Here is a 16,818-nt window from a genome sequence, read left to right on the forward strand (position 1 = left end):
TAAGTATGATGCTAAAAACATTAATGTTAAAGATTAAGAGGTCTGGCTCAGAAGTTATCTTTGCTAAAAGAACATTCTGACTAAATGCTAATAGTCTGTGATTGTTTCCAACTCCCCACTTATGAGCTAAGGGAATACTGGGTGTGCCACTGCTGTAGGCTCCATCAAGAGCCATCTCTCCATATCGTCATGCTATTTACTGTTTGATTCCTTTGCAGTTAGCAAGCTACTTAAGGAGTCCATCCCTCTCAGGGATGGATTTGGCTTTATAAACATTGACAGGATAGTTTTTCCCTACCTCTATTGTTTTGTTTTGTTTTGGTTGGTTGGTTTTTTTTTTTTGTTTTTTGTTTTTTCTTTTTTTTTTCTTCAAAATGGTATGTAGGTTGGGTCCTTCCAATCATTTGGGAGAGAACAGGGAAGGAGAGAGGGAGAAGCTGTCCGAATGTTCTCTCACGGTGATCATAACAAAGCATCTATCTGGCCTGTTCTAAATTGTGTTGTTATGTACTTGGGGTCCCCAGTTTCTCCAGCGTAAGAAAATGATGCTTTGTGTCTTATAGGCACTATGTTCATATATAGTGCTAGCTGTATATTGGGGAAATGTTTGTATGACCAATAGCTCATTACTTCCTTATGGAATTCTTTTTGTATAGGTGATAATACCTACCAGATCTTCTGAGTATCTGAATGACTAATAATTTCAGCGTACTGAATTTGGTCAGACATTTTCTCAGACATTTGTATAAACGGTCCTTTTCTGACAATGTTAGCATTAATCCTGAAATTCTTCATTGTTATGTTCTGCACTGGTAATGATTTCTTAATAACTTTTTCTTGTTCTGTGTACAAACCTATCAGCAATTATCTGTTGAATAAAATTAATAAATACTTGAAAATACATTTGAATTTTATGGCTAGGTCAAGGATGTGCCATTGAATTGTTCATCTTAATCTGATGAAATCCTCTTCTTACTGTTATCTTCATTCATTCATTGTATCTCTATTTTTTAAATGTTATTACTATTTCTTGATATTCTTACCTTAGTGCATTTCAAGATCACTTCAACAGTTTGTCAATTCCATATTATTTTCAGATAGCTGTAGGACACGTAAGTGTACAAAGCTTGTATTTTGGAAGGATCATTCTTTTATTGCTTTATCTTCAATGGATTGCAGTGACTTTCACTCCATCCCTTTGAATAATTTGGTGACCTAAACTGAAGGCTGTCCTTTAAACTGTGATCTCTCTTGGTGAGGAAGATGATAAACTTTTGATGTTGTGTTGTTTCCTCCTAATTGCATTATTCAGCTGTTGGAGAACTCCGGGAAGCCTAGTATAGAAACTAAGCTGAAAGAGATTAGAAATGAAGCTATGAGACTAACATTTTAATTTCTTGTGGAAACTCGGAATATGCTGTGTTTAAGCAAAAAAGCCTTTGAGGGTTAGCTGCCTGGACAACACTGATAAGGAACTATGGAGCACATGATCACTTCAGGACTTCCTTCACCGATTTATTATTAGTTAGGCCTTAACCTAAGTGCCTGAAGCTGCCATTTCATCTTAAAAATCTGAAACTTCTTCACTGCGGGCTGCATATTAAGCTACCATGTGTGGTGTGGAAATTGCTATAAAAAAAACTTTAAAAAATAATACAGAAATTGTGATGAGTATGGAGAAATTTAGTGAGGTATGTACATAAAACATTGCTTGAATGGAGAAATGTAAAAAAAAAAAAGAAAAAGGAAAAGAAGATGACTTCTTGGAGTTTCATAATACCATCATCTTAAATTTACATTGCCAGCAATAACGGGAGCCCTTATTGTGTAGATATAGGCTTAGCCTGTTTTGCCTTACCTATTCATGTTAGGCCAGTCCATCACCTCTCACAGTATGCATTCTGTTCAGCTAGCATACCTGACTTGATATAATTTGGATGAGTACACCATAAATCACAATAACTGCATACTTCCTTTATTGTTTAGAATATGCTCTGTGTAACTGGAAGATGCCATAACTCGTAATGATGGTAGAGGAAAATATTGCAGGGATCAAGCAAACTATTTGCTTAACATTTTAAAAAATCACAGATTATTACATTGTATAGTATGTGTAATCTACATACGGATATCTGCCTGAGCAATGGAAAAAAGCTACGGAAGGAGAAATGATTATAAATGTCAAAGTGCTTTCAGAACAGTCTTCAGTGGATGGAAAGTATCCAAAAGTTAGTACCATTCAGCAGAACGCAGACATTTCTTGAGTTCAGCAGAAACACTGAAAGCTGTTAGGCCTTCCCCCCCGCGCCCCACCCCTAATCACTTACCCTTGTGTAATGGACTTGAATTTACATTGGGGAAATGAAAGATGAATCAAATGCATTTTCTGTCTTTTCATCAAAGTAGTCCTTTGGCAAATCAAGCGTGGGTCTTTCTTGACCCATTTCCACTTGCAAGTTGCATCTTCAGGCAGTGAATTCATGCCAGTAGTATTTCAATGAATGCCAGGCTGAGAATAACTGTGATATTCTGGAACATGATTAAGGACTTTCTTTGATTTCCCTTGTCTTTAACTTCACTGGAATACTGGAAAAGTACCAAACTCAAGAGCTGATACAGAGCTGTCAAAGTAATGAATCACTATTTCAATCTCTATCAAATTTTAAGAATTAAGAATGAGTGCTTGATTCCCTCCTTTAGAGAAAATGCAGCATTAGAAGGATATTAAGTCAAGATGGAAATTTGGAGAATATATTTCTGTTTAAATAAATCTGCTCTGTAGGAGGGGGACATGAGGACATGGGTAATTTTCTTTCTGTGTAACAGCCTGAAAAATGTCATGATGCTTCATGTTAGCTAGCAGATGAGAGAGCCCTGTTATCCTGTTTAGCTGTTACAGTACAAGCAATAACACAGCACATCTGAGTACATCTTATAGAATATGCCAGACTCTATTGACTTGATTTAAGAAGACTGGTAAGAAATAGCTAGATTCTGACATCCATTCTGCATGGTAGAGAATAAAGATATATAAAGCATTTAACTCAGGCTCTCTTGAGTGTTCACCACTTGGTGGTAGGTGCTTACTTTTATTTGGCTTGTGCCTATGAACTTTTGTACAAAGCAGAGTTTATTTATTCTGTATACTTGAGGGTTTCTGTAAATCTTTAAAGTTGATGTTTATTGATATACTACAGGTTCAAGTACTAGCTGCAAAAACCAGTACAAATTCCTGATGAATATATTTTTTTAATCCCTGAAGTCAGTGTCTTCTAGTAGTTGTATACTCTGACCCCCAAAAGATCTCATGACTCTTCGATCTTCATAGTTTTGAATGTATAGAGCTTGCAAGGAACAGTGTTCTGATGTTCCACTGCATTCACTCTTTTGTACTGGCCAAATCTGCCTTGATATATCTTGAAGCACTTGAGGCCAACCTCCAGAGTCCAGCTGCCAGGTTAGCCTCTGCAGTCAAGTTTTGCAAATCCATGTCCTCACCTTACCTTGTGTTGTGCGTTTAGCCCATCCAGAAGGAGAGAATGCTCAGCTATGTTTTTAGAAGCTGTGTTTTTAGCTCTGCAATGATTTGGTACCATGTCTTAAAGATCAAATGGAGGGAAAAAAAAAAAAAAAGAAAAAAATAGTTTGCAACACTGATGGTGTTTGGTTGGTACGATGCTGGGTCATTTGCAAGCAGTTCAAGTCCAGGCATGTGACATTGGCTTGATTAACTTGTGTCTCAGCAAAGCACAAGCAGGAGATATAATCGCTCTGAACTTGAGTTCTTACTGTTTGCATCCTTATGGTAGTGGTGGCAATTGGCAGGATTTGATGTGTAGTGTTGGCCCAGTTGGAAGGTGGAAGACTTTAACAGACACGTGGCAAAACCTGAAGTAGATTTTGTTTTCTTTAAATTTTAAACGAATTCTAACATTTTTTTTTTATCTTTATCCATAGCAATTTTTGCATGCAAATATAAATTGAGGAAGGAGAGACTTGACAGTATTCCGACATAACTTCAGAGCAGGGGAACCTACAAACAGACCTACACTAACAATGCAAATAAGTATGCCGGGACTTTCTGATTCTTTCAGAAAGGAATCACACTTTGATACTACATGCTATGTAAGAGTTTGGAAAACACTCTGGTTTATTTCAAAAGCTACATGTAACCTTGGAGAAGCAATGCAATACCTCAAAGCCTTCTTTGTGTGATGTTAGCTGTAATTTAGACCGTAGGCATACTTCATACCTTGACCATGCTTCCAGAGGGCCCACCAGAGTTCCTTTTCAGGTTTTGTGTTGATGTAGTATGCCATGATCATATTTCTAAAGAGAAGTAGCTCAAAGGCAATTGTAAAATCAGGCTTCCCGCTAGGTGGCAAAGAGAGACAGTGATTTGCAATGTACTTCTGCACATGGGAAAAGGAGGGTGACAATCAGGCAGCTATAGAGCCAGGTTTACAGAAATACGTTGTGTTTTACTGGCCTAGCCTTTTGGAGTGAGATTGAGTTTTATTAAGTGTGATTCTGGAATACTGGAAGGAGCAGATTGGTTAAGGCAGTCTAGACTAGGGAAAAAAGCTATCTGCATGTAAGGAAAATGGTCTCATTTCACTTTGTCCATTTTAGTAACCTACTTGAAATGTGTTTACTTCTCCAGCTCATTTCTTACAAATTGTAATATTCAGTGTAGAGGACTGTGATGTTATGGTCAGGTCAGCCGAATTGCTGAAGCAGTAACCTTTTTAAAAAAGTAATATTTTTAATGAGGAAATTCCACTAGTCACACCACAGAATATTGGAAGTGCAGGCTCTCTGCTGCCGTTATTAGAGTTATCATAGAAATCCATTATTGCAAGTAAAGCCATATATAATCTGTGCATTTACAGCTCACACCTGCAAAGTACTTCCTTGAACTTGCAAGGTCATAGCCCAAGAATGTCAAGTGGAAGCTCTCATAATAGAAAAAATTAAAGATTCTGGGGGCTTTTATTTTTAGTGTTTTTCTATACCAACACAAGGCTCAGATGAGGTTTCCATGGGTTGGATGTAAAGTGATTGTGACATAATATTTATTATAAAACAGCAGCCATATCTAGCAGTTCAGATTTGTTGTCAGCATTCTTTTTGTTGCACCGTTGAAATAAATTCTTTTCGCATTTGTAAAGAATTGTAACTTTCCCTTGGAATGAAAAGAATGAAAGCTCTATTTGTGGAATGTAAACAAAGCATTACTGTTGGTATTGTAAAAATTGTATGAATTTTTGCAAGATTGAGCTTGTGTTTCTGATATTCTTCCTCTTTGCAAGGTAATAGCGAAACTCAAAAAGCTTCATTATAAGAAATGGGGAAAAAACCTTATGTATAGTTTCTCTGTACTTACTATTATAAAATTCTCTTTGCTTATTTTGAAGAGCTCTAATATCTCAGTGAATTATAATAGGAACTTGACATTTGAAAGAGCCAAATAATCCTGACACACAGGTAGTATTTTGCTCAGGAGAAAACCCCCATACTTCTCAGGAGAAATTTGAGGTAATAGAAAACAAGTCTTTTGCACTGCATATATATTTAAGAATATTAGGCTCACAATCATAAATTTATTATATAGACAATGGCAATAGAACATGGTGGGAACAGATCATGCACAAAGAGGAAACGAGTCTTAAGGTAATCTTTGTAGTGAAAAGAGATCATGAAGTTTGTTTTATGTCTTTTATGGTGAAGCACAGGAATAGACAGTACTTGTCGCTATCTATTGAGGGAATTTCTGAGCTAGGAAGTTTTAAAACGTGTATTTGATGAGAATTTTGGAATAACAAAGATGAAAGTACTTTTTTTTTCCTGGGAAGAAGGTCGATAGTTCAAGTATAAGGAAGCTAGTGGCAAAGGGAGTACAAAAGCACTATGGAGATAAAGAATATGGAGGATGGCAGTAAGACATGAAAGCTGAGATGTTTAAGTCACTAGGTCTACATATAATTTTTGAGATAAATATGAAAGTTCGATAGTGATATGGGAAGTGTCAGAAAACTTAGGGGACACTCAGAGAAGTGAAGCTGACAGGATGATTCGGTGGGAATGAAAGAGCTGCAATTTGAACAAAATAAGAAAAATAAGTAGCAAAGGCAAGAGGGTCCAGCATTTGAGGTACAAGAGGATGAAGCTAGATTATAGAATGTGTCTATGGAAGAGGAGGAAGAAGCTACTTTTAGAACTGTCGAGGAAAAAAATTAAAATGTTTATTTGATAAAAAGAGTGCCTGTGTGGGAAGTAAAATTTAAGGAGAAAATTTCACTGTGCTTGAAGAAGAAATTGCCTGCTGAAAACCTCTCATATATATGCAGAATTAACACAATAGCTTTAAATGGTGTTGTGACAAAGAAAATGTGGTTTATTATAAAGAGGATTGTTTTGTAAATTTTCTTGCTAGATAAGTGAGAATATGTTCTCTTGGCTTCCCACTGCTATCTGAGCATCCAACAGAAGTGAACTAATCAAAGAGAAACCCTACAATAACAAGAATAAAGCTTGTGTGAAAACTCATTGTTCTGTATAAAATATAAGGGTGGGTTTTTTTAAGGATTGACTATAGAACACTGTTAAAAAGTGTATCATACAACTGGATTCATCAGTATTAGAGTCAATAGGGTTTTTTCCAATAAGAGTAGTTTGCAGAAAAACATCTCTCCTGAAATATGAAAATATGAACTCCATAATTCACTCTTACTCAAAGTTTTCCTTTGTCTGGGAAAACTTTTCTTCATTTAAAAGCAATTTGTTTGCTTATTTTACAGGCTTTTCCACCTGTTTTCATGTGGTTTGGTCATTTCATTGATGTCCACTTTGTTCAAATGTCAGTCAAGATCTGGAGGGAAACCAAGATTCTCTATATAATCTGCTTCTTCAGTAGAAAATGTAAAATGCACAGTCTATTCTATACACTCTTCTAATGAGAAGAGAATCTGAAAAAAGTCTAGAAGGATACTTAGAAGCATGGCTTTGGAATTTCAGATATGCTTTAAATGCTAATTCTTCCTCTGGGTGCAGCAGCTCATTGGAAAACTTAAATATTCAGGCCAACACAGTCAACATGACGGTATGCTCCTTCACAGAATACATCTAGAGGATAAGTAAGGTCCAAGTTTTTGACTGACTCAATATTTACAGAAGGCCACTGAAATCACATTTGGATTTCATTTTACATTTCACTTAAACAGAGTTAATTGAACTGTTTTAAAGTAGGTAGGCACAGATTATTTGACTGGATTGCCAAAGGGTGCTCAGGAGAGCTAAGACTGCCACCATTTGTGAGCTTAAGTGAATAATTACCAGCAGACATCTGATGGTACTTTCAACCTCAGATTTAGTTTTACCAAATGACTAGAACTGTAACCTACAGGGCCTCTTAAAAGCTACTAGAGTGATCTAAACCTTTTCCCAGAAACGTTCAGTTGACAGCGTCCACTGATATAGCTCCAGGTCATATACAGTATTTCAGACATAATGATAAATGTTAGAAAATATTGAGTAGGACACTTTGGAAAAGCAATAAAATAATTAAAAAGCTCCCAAAAGCATTTTTCTAGGTAATACCTATGTGTCACTTAAACTTCTATACTTAGCTTATGGTGGAGCTGTGGCTGTAAAAGTCCCATTGACCTCCATGGTACAAATTCTCAATACTGCTATAGATTATATATATATATGTATATGTAATATTATACATATTACATATGTATAATGTAAATTGTACATTGATAAATATTTATATTTTTAAATAGCAATGGCATGCTTTCCCTCACAAGAATAACTGCATAAATTAAACATCTTAAAAGCTAGCCTTTTTCAAATCAGTTTTAGAAGAGCTAGCAAAAGAACTTTCTGGGTTGTTAATATTGATTTTTCTATACATATTAGGAAAACAGACATTTCAAGGATTAGAGTCAAGCTACTGCCGCGACAGTTTTGTTTAAGTTGAAGGACAGCCATCTCACAACATGATCTCTGGCAAAATAATGGGTGGATTTGTGGGGACTCTATTAATAAAAGACTTAAAAGACAGTAATATAATTAAAGCACAAAATTTGGTAAGAAAAGGCTTTTGAGTCAGGCAGAAAAGTCCAGGAAAAACAAAAGGCTAAAAGTAGAAAGAGAATTCTGAGAATGCTATTCTGTGTTCATTTTAAATGTTGAGGATAATTAAAAATGGAAGCATTTTACAAAGAGTTCCACATTTTTGTATCACTATGAAACAGTAAAGTCAAGACTGGTCATATTTCTGAAAGAAAATGTCTTCTTCAAACCCAGCTGTTGGACTGTGAAGCTGAAATTACAGCTTGAAAAACAGCTAGTGCTAAACAGGAGGTTAGAGTACATAGTTAAAATGGGCTTTTCTGGACTTAAAAGGCTGTAATGTGAAGAGAGAAGAGCTGTAATACCTGACTGAACTCAGGGAATCAATCCCCTTTGTACTTTTATAAACATATATATAGTAAGCAACTGTTCTGGCTTCAGCCTCACATTAATTTATTTTCATCGTGATTCTTTTATGTTGGGTTAAGTGGTGAAAGTCTGTGTTGGAATAGGAATGCTCAAAATGTGTGTGTATTTAAAAAAAAAAGGTTTCCTGGTGATCTTTGCCTTTTTGTTTTATTCACAGTGGGAATCCAACTTTTTATTATAGTTGGTACTAAACCAGTGATTTTGTAGAGAGCTGAGCTGAATTCTGTTCTGTCAAAAATTGCAATTTCAGATTTGGACTGCAAAAATATTTTTAATGGTGCTTTTTAATGGTGGAAGTAGTACAGTGAGCACAGGTTGACTTTCAGATCTTGGGCATGCTGTATGCTAGAGATGACATTTAGAAAAATAGTTTGGTTTGCAAGCCTGTTGGATTTGATGTAGGGTCACTGGAGGGGAGACCAAAACACAGGGCCATATGAGGTAATTTCTGACACAGTTCTTTTCTTACTTGAAACACATCTGAAAGCTAAAACTTGTCCTTGTTGTGCTGTTGAAGTACTACTGCCATTCAAATGATGCTAAGCTGTTCACTGTCAGAGCAATAGTTAAAGGCAAAAAGATGCCAGTGTCTCCAGCACGTGATTAGACATCCCTCAGCTCTGGGTATGCTGAGCAGTTCAGTTCCTCGTCCATGAGCCTTCCTGGGTTTCACAAAGCATTTCACTACCCACCTCAGCTGTAGAAAACACTTAATGAAATTTGTTGGAAAAGTTCTGCTGAAAGCATGGCTGGAAGGCGTAGGTCTAAGAGCAGTCCTGCTGCATGTGGGACACCCAGTTTGATTCCCCTTTGCCAAAGTGGCTTGTAGCCCATATCTCCATTCACCCAAAAGAGTGTCCTCCCTCTTGCAGCATAGGATGTTAGGATGTTCTCGTTGCTTCTCACTCTCAGATGGCTGTTCATACCTATTACGGGCTTGTGAGTCTCTTGTTATTTACTTATGGACTAACTCAAGTCAGTTACCCTACCTAGATTTAAGAAAAAGAAAACAAGCTTGCATGAATATGTCCTTAAGTACTAAAGCTGACTTATGCCCTACACAGCATTTGTTAACAGCACGTAGCGGGCTGCAGCTGTCATTTTTCCATCATCCTTGCACAGCCGCTGAGGTGTGTTGTGCCCTGAGTGTGCATCATCTCACTTAGCTCAAGCCCCTAATTTTGAAGTCCTCACTGTTTCCCTGCATGGTGTGGAGAGGACAAAATACTTCACTTGTTGCTCTGGATTCCCGTTAGTGTAATGGCAATCCCAGCACATGAGTCCTGGTGTGAACCTACTCCTTTAGCCTGTGTGTGCTTTCATCTGATCATCTGCTAAGTGTTGTGGCCTGTCTTATAAATGCATGGCAGACCATTTTAGAATAAATGTCATAAGATACACATTATAACCCAGCAGACCGTAACAGTTGCATATAAAACATCATATCATGAAAACATTTACAACTAATTAGTTCAAAGCAGTAGACTACCATAATTATCATCTACTCAATAATTAGTATTAATTACTTAGAGGATTAATTAGTTTGCTTCTGAAGTACTTTGAAGATGCAAAGCAAAGAATAACTGCCATGTACGTGACCTGTGTTCCCTTACGACTGAATATAACATACTGTCTAAAATGTGTCCTAGTTTATACAGAATTATATTTCATTAGGCCAGTATGTAGCAGCATTATTGACTGGATCTAAAAGGATTTTGTTGCTATGAAACCCATTCAGAAAAGTGCTTCTTTCTCCAGTCTAAATGAGTGATCACAGCTCTCCTATGGCGAGATCTAAGACTTTGAGGAGAATGCAATTAAGATTCATCGTGCGTAGGGAGTGAAATTCATCCCCATGCATTGATCTGTAATATATTTTTATATGCATACTAGCATTAAGAATCTAATTACTACATACTGAGAGTAGAATTGACCCCTAGAAGAATTAACTATAATGATTTCAAAGGTGCTGTTCAAGCACTCAATCCCTGTAGCACTTGTGCTTCACAAAAGCCCCACATTAAAGTTTCTGATTTTCTAAAGTACCAAATCTTAGTGGGAGCAGTGGCTGCTTTTCAAAACCTCCAAATCCAGGGCCTGGTGAGGCATGAGGGACATAGACAGCTTTGCGTAAGCTCTGAATTTATCTAGTATGGAAAAGAGATTTGGTTATGTGAGTGATCTATTGGCTTGTCAGTGCTTCTTAGCAGGTACATAAGACTGCAGAACTAAAATAACTGCTTAATTGTGATTGTCTTTGATATTCATGTGTATTAGAAAGCAGAATGATGGGCAATGCTGAGTTAGACATCCGCAAAGGTTTGTATATTGACCTCTAGTCTAAAAGCAGTAGTCTTCTGAAAATTGAAAATAATCTGACTTGTCCCTTCCACAAACGGAAATAAGATATCTAGTAATAAAATCCCACGGTACATGATGGCAAATTTACTGCATAAATATTAAAGGCTGATTAATGGAGTTATAAATCTCTAAAACCATGGAATGATAAGGAAAATCCTGTGATGAATCCGTAATTTCAGCAACATTGGCAGACAGCATTATATCTGGATATTAAAACAGTCTTGATCACTTTATTGTCAAGAGACAGAAACCAAGTGCAGTATATTCTTAGACATGAAGGGTCAGCAAGTGACCTTCAGCACTTTTAAATATTGTTAAAGCAATTATGTTAATACTTGTTCTTAAGTACCAAAAGCCTTTATGACAGTTTCATTTATTTTTTCTAAAATGATGTCGAAGTGCACCTTTTGTATATTAACTACAGACAAGTGATGAGCTATTTGGCAGGATCTTAAACCTCAGTGAAGAAGAGATTTAATTATCTGAATATGATGTTGGTATTATAATGCCTACTATACTTAAATATTCCGTATTTCCTTCAGTGTTTTTGATGAAGGAGATTAAAAACACAAGGGAAGGTATACTGCACATGGTAGGAAATACTAAGACCCAGTTGTTAATGTAGCATGTTTCTAACTTCACTGAGTTATATATCAGTTGCAACTGTATTTCCCCGACCCCCCCAGTGAAAACATACTGTTCATTCACTGGGAGTTCTGATTTTACTGGTAGACTTTTTATAACTCTGAGGAATTCATTAAAAATGTTTGTAACCCTTTGAAGTTCCACGTGTTCTACCATACATAATTACTAAACCATAAATTTATTTTTTGCTCTTTCCTAGTTCCAAGAAAGGCTGGTTATTTAATCTAGAAGTTTATAAAGACCACAGACTTCAGTGATGAACCCCATAACGTAGCTATCAAAAAAAAAAAAAAAGCTGAATATTTGACATGGAGAGAATGTGAGCAGCCACAGTATAAAATCTATGTAGTTAAACAATGTACCACACACTTTTAGAGGATTTAGTACATGAAAATCCTAGAACAATAGAATGTGCTGGAAGAGACCTTTAAAGGTCAACTAGTCCAACCTACCTGCAATGAGCAGGGACATCTTCAACTAGATCAGATTGCTCAGATTAGTGGGCATCTGCTTTGGTTTGCACTTTTTTCCTCAGTAGAAATATTTGCAGTGTCTTTGTTTGAACCAGGTGTTGAAAGCATAGCTGGTTGTGAAAAATTGACTCACTCGCACCTCCCTCCCCTGTTCTGCTGCCTGTTCTTCCAGGATCAGCCCAGTTTGGCAAGGGTTTCCTTCTCCTACTCAAACAGGCTTAGATCTGGAAGGTCTTGGTCACAGATGAACAGAAACAGGAAAAAATCCCTGCCAGCAACTTGTTCTGACATCTGCCTTGTTTTCTTATCTCTCTCCAAAATCCTTCCACAGCTAGGCTGGGGTAAATCCCCACTCTGACCTAGAGGATGTAGGAGTCTCCTGCTCATCCTGCTTCCTACCACACACCGCCCTCCCCCCCCATCTCTGATTCAAATCTGGAAGCTGCCAGATGATTTTTAAAGAGCAGCAGATCTCTATTCTAAATGGTAAAGAGACTTACCCCAGAAGGAGAAGTCACAGCTGAAAGCTCTTACACATTCATTATAGGTTCTCATGTGCCTGTTCTTGGAGCATTTCCACCATTTTGTTTCAAATGATAGACACTTGTCAGGTTCTAAGGCCTCTGTTCCAATGGCAGCAGCATCTACAGAATTAGACTCTCTCTAATTAACAGGTTTGTTGGCAGTTTCTGTAGTGAGATCCAGAACTGATTATGGCTGAAGATGAATACGTTCCATCCTGTTCAGAATAGCTGTTTCTGGCCAAGGCTGATTTGCTGTAGTGGGAAAGAAAACTGGTCCAGGTTCTGATTCTGATGTGACAATCCTCTGAGTAAAATAAATCTTCTGTCTTCAAGACCACCGGTTTGATGTCATCAATAAGCATTTAATTTGCCTTTATAACAGGTGATAAAGAAGAAAACTATTTCTAGTATTGCTGAATTCCCTGCTATCTGAAGCATTACAGGTTTTTCTGTGAGAGTGGTAACAAAGAAATCTGGTGGGCTATGGTTTTCAGAGACTGCTTGCTGCTTCTGCTGAAGAGGCAAAGATATTGTATATCATATCTTTGAGGCACATCACTGCTGAATGTAAATCAGCATTACTACCTCATTCATCAGCATGATGTCTTTAATTGTGGAGCTGGAAGATTAATCTACAATGTCTGGAAAATGGCCCAATTTTCAGGAGAAGCATTTGTATTAAATGATCAATGCAACAATGAAAAAGCGATTGTATGTAACCCTTGTATTTTATTTTGATCCGAGAAAAAAAAAAAAAAAAGCCAAGACTATAGCCATGAATAGGAACTATTTTTATTCCTGTAGGTTTCTTGATCCATTAAGATTATCACAATATTTAAGTGTTACATCATTGTACCTGACATCAAGCTCATTAATATTTATTTTTGTTGACTGAACAAACAAAAAGGGCAGTATATTAAATACTAAGCTATGTTAAGAGTTGGACAACATTTATTTTTTTTTTGCCTAAAGCCTTACAAACCTAGAATCTTTGTTCCTAAATACTTAACTGATATTGAAATTTCTCTTTTCCTTTTGTGAATCCTCAATACAAACAGGACAGAGTGTGAAGATGGATCAACAGTAAGACTTATTTTCTTTCACAAAAAATTCCAGTGATTTGGTCCTTCTGTGTGGTCCTGTCCATAACTACATCTCCAGAATGTATATTTTACTGTGATTAAAGCATAGACAAACACTAACTGTGTCCACATATGCCAGGAGATGAGTGTGGGAAAATGTTTTCCTTATTTTTTCCCCTTTTGGAAAGCAGAACAAATATCAGGATATAGCCTCTTCATATCACTGGTGTTTCTTTAGTCATCCAAGCCTACACTGTTGTCCCTCTTTAATTTCAGCTGACTGAAATCCTTGAAGAGCGGAGAGAAACAAAACACAATTTCCACCACATAAAATGGAAGCATAGGGAGGAAGGAAGACAGGGTGAGATTGTATGAGGAAGAGCTGTGAAACCAATCATAGTCAAAGACTGCACAACCTCCACTGGCTGTGAAGTTTGTTATGATCTCTTTTTAGAAACTGAAATATTTTGAACTTTCTACAAGTAGACTAGAAGCCTTTTCTGTTAGCAAGACCTTTAGTGACTATGGAGATGCAGGCATAGCGTTTACGAAACAGTAAAGGGTGTCTCTCTGAAGTGAAGTCAGTTAGCTTCCATCTTCGCTGCAGCTGGTAGGGTTGCTCTGGGCTTGCTTTGCTCTAACCTCATAGGAGGGATCATATAAGAGCAGTATGGAGAATTTATTTAATTTGAAGCTTGTTACTGAAAAAAATAACATAGTTTGTAGCTGGTCCTAGCTCATCAAAGCAGCGAAGTTTCTGAGACCATCCTTCCAATTATCTGCTGAGTGTCTTCGTTAGATGTCAAAATGTATGGTGTGACATCTTTTCCTTGACACATTACTAAGCAGTATTTTAACATGCATTCTTCATTTTTAAGCCTTCTACTAATAGGAAGGTTCCTGGCAACAACTTCAAAGTTACTTCTTCTTGGTGGTTTTGAAGCCACTTTCATCACATAGTGAACAAATAATACCAGAAAGATCACACTTGTGTGGTTACATTCAAGTTGTTTCAAACGTGTGGAGGATGTTAACAGTAAGAGTAACATCATTCTAGTGGGCAGTAGGAAGGACATACTCTGTCTTTTTTCCCCTGTTGCTTGCCAAATGCTGTAAGCTCAAAGGTTTTTTGCTGTTTTTCATTCTGTCCCCAGAGCATATACAAAAAGGAGTTCCAAAAAGTTTTAACTTTCAGCTTAGGTAACTGTTTTAATTGACTTGCTTCCTCAAGTTGACCCAAAATTTTTCCACTTTTTGAGCATCAGAAAAGGGGCTTTACAGATATTTGCTAGGAACCCATCATGGATATTGGACACTGCTGAGTAATTGTTCAGAGCCTTTTAGTGTCATTTTTGGAATGGAATTTAAGTCACAGGAGTCACACTGAGTTGTTGCCTGGGGAATTCTTGCTTTAGCTTACAGGGAAACCTTTTCAAACTTTACTGTAAAGATGCCTGGATCTCAACATTAGACTGCTCTTAAGATAGGAAGAGAAAAGCACAAAAAGAATTGGAAAGCTGAATTATCTTCTATTTCATGTTGGCATTTTTCTTTATTATTCTTTGCTTTAGACACTAAATACACACAATTTTTCTAACATCATCTCTGTTTTCTTCATTTGGCCCTTGAAGGCTGCTGGATCAGAGAAAGCTCAGGTTTTCTCATCATTCCAATTACAGAACATGTGGAAAGCAAATCAGTTTGAATTGCTAGTTAGCTGGCAGTGTGGGCTCAAGCCTGAACTTCCATTTTGGTATAGACATGCCTCGTGTTTCCATTCCACTAACACTGCTGCAGTCATATCTGACATACTAAATGACATTGTGTAGTTTTATTTTGAAATTATTTGGAAAAAGAAGTTAGACACTTGTTCCCTGCTCTATGATGTTCATATAGGGAAAAAAATAAAACAACCAACAGCAGCAGCACACTCAGTCAATATGCAACAGTGGCTTTTTCCTGCACAGAACACAGTTCTGGACATGTGAGACTATGTACTGAAACCCATCAGTATTTTCTGAAGTACTTTTTTTTACTTTTTTGAGTTTTAGATAAACTGGCTTACATTTGAAAGTAATAGACCTCATTTTGCACTTTGGTTTTTGGTCAATTTTAAACTACATTTTTTTTCTTTGCTAGTTTAGGATTTTATGGATTGGTGGTCTGCTTTAATCAATTCTTATCACATTTTCTCAGATCTTTCAGTTAGTACTTAGCCATGTTTTGTACACTAATTTCTTTCAGTTCCCTTTACAATTCAGTTCTCTTAGCTGTGTATATTACTGTTGTGCTAACATTCTCCTCTTCAGTAGTGTTTCTCATGTATTGAGACAGAACACTGGAATGTGGCAGACTGAAAAAAATTCCTTTTAACTTGTTAAGAGATGTTGTTTGGTTCAGTTGGACCTTCCACGTCTGCAGTCACCCTCTCTCACATTTCTCCCATCGCTACACAGAGTCCTTAAGCCAGACACATTTATTACATTCTCCAAATTCTGAAATCATATTGTTCCCATTTATTTTTATTTTTAATAATTCCCTAATATGGCTTCTAGGCATCCTGAGTAACAGCTGATACTGGCTTCGTTGTATAAGCTTGTTGCACACATCTGGCTTGCGGTGTGTTCCTGCTAAGTGTTTCATTTAGTCTCATTTTCCTGTGCATGTTCTACTTGTCTTTTTCAGACTGGGAATTTTTGTTTTGTTTGACTTGCTCAGCAGTTTTTAGGGGATTTTTGCTTTACCTGGAATGCATAGGGATTAATAATTATTACAATATAAATCCACTTTCTGTGTGTCCTCAAATTTATTTTATCTTATCTGTAGTTGCTGTTAACTGTATTCTTATTTATCTGTATATAAAACCACTGAAATTATGTTCTAGGTAGTGCAAGCATTTTGGTCTAAGCAGTTACATTGCTGTGGTGACTGTAAAGGGAGTTCTCTGACAAAGTTTAAGAGAATGAAACCTTCGCTATTCCTAACCCTAAAATACTATTAAACATTCATCTAATAAAATGTGAATGACGTCTCCATGAGTCATCTGCTTTGGGAGAAATTCTGGCTGGTGACAGTCCTAATCTAGTCAAGTATCAGATGAAGTAACAAAGTCCTCCTCATACATATTCTTCTAGGAGTGAGTCAGATGTCTGGCCTTTCCCTCTCTTGCTTTTCCTATGCTTTCATAGAGCAAAGATAATGTATATAGCGTAAACCAAACAATTA

Source organism: Falco naumanni, chromosome 10 (assembly GCF_017639655.2).
Source record: "Falco naumanni isolate bFalNau1 chromosome 10, bFalNau1.pat, whole genome shotgun sequence".
In the NCBI taxonomy this organism is placed as follows: Eukaryota; Metazoa; Chordata; class Aves; order Falconiformes; family Falconidae; genus Falco; species Falco naumanni.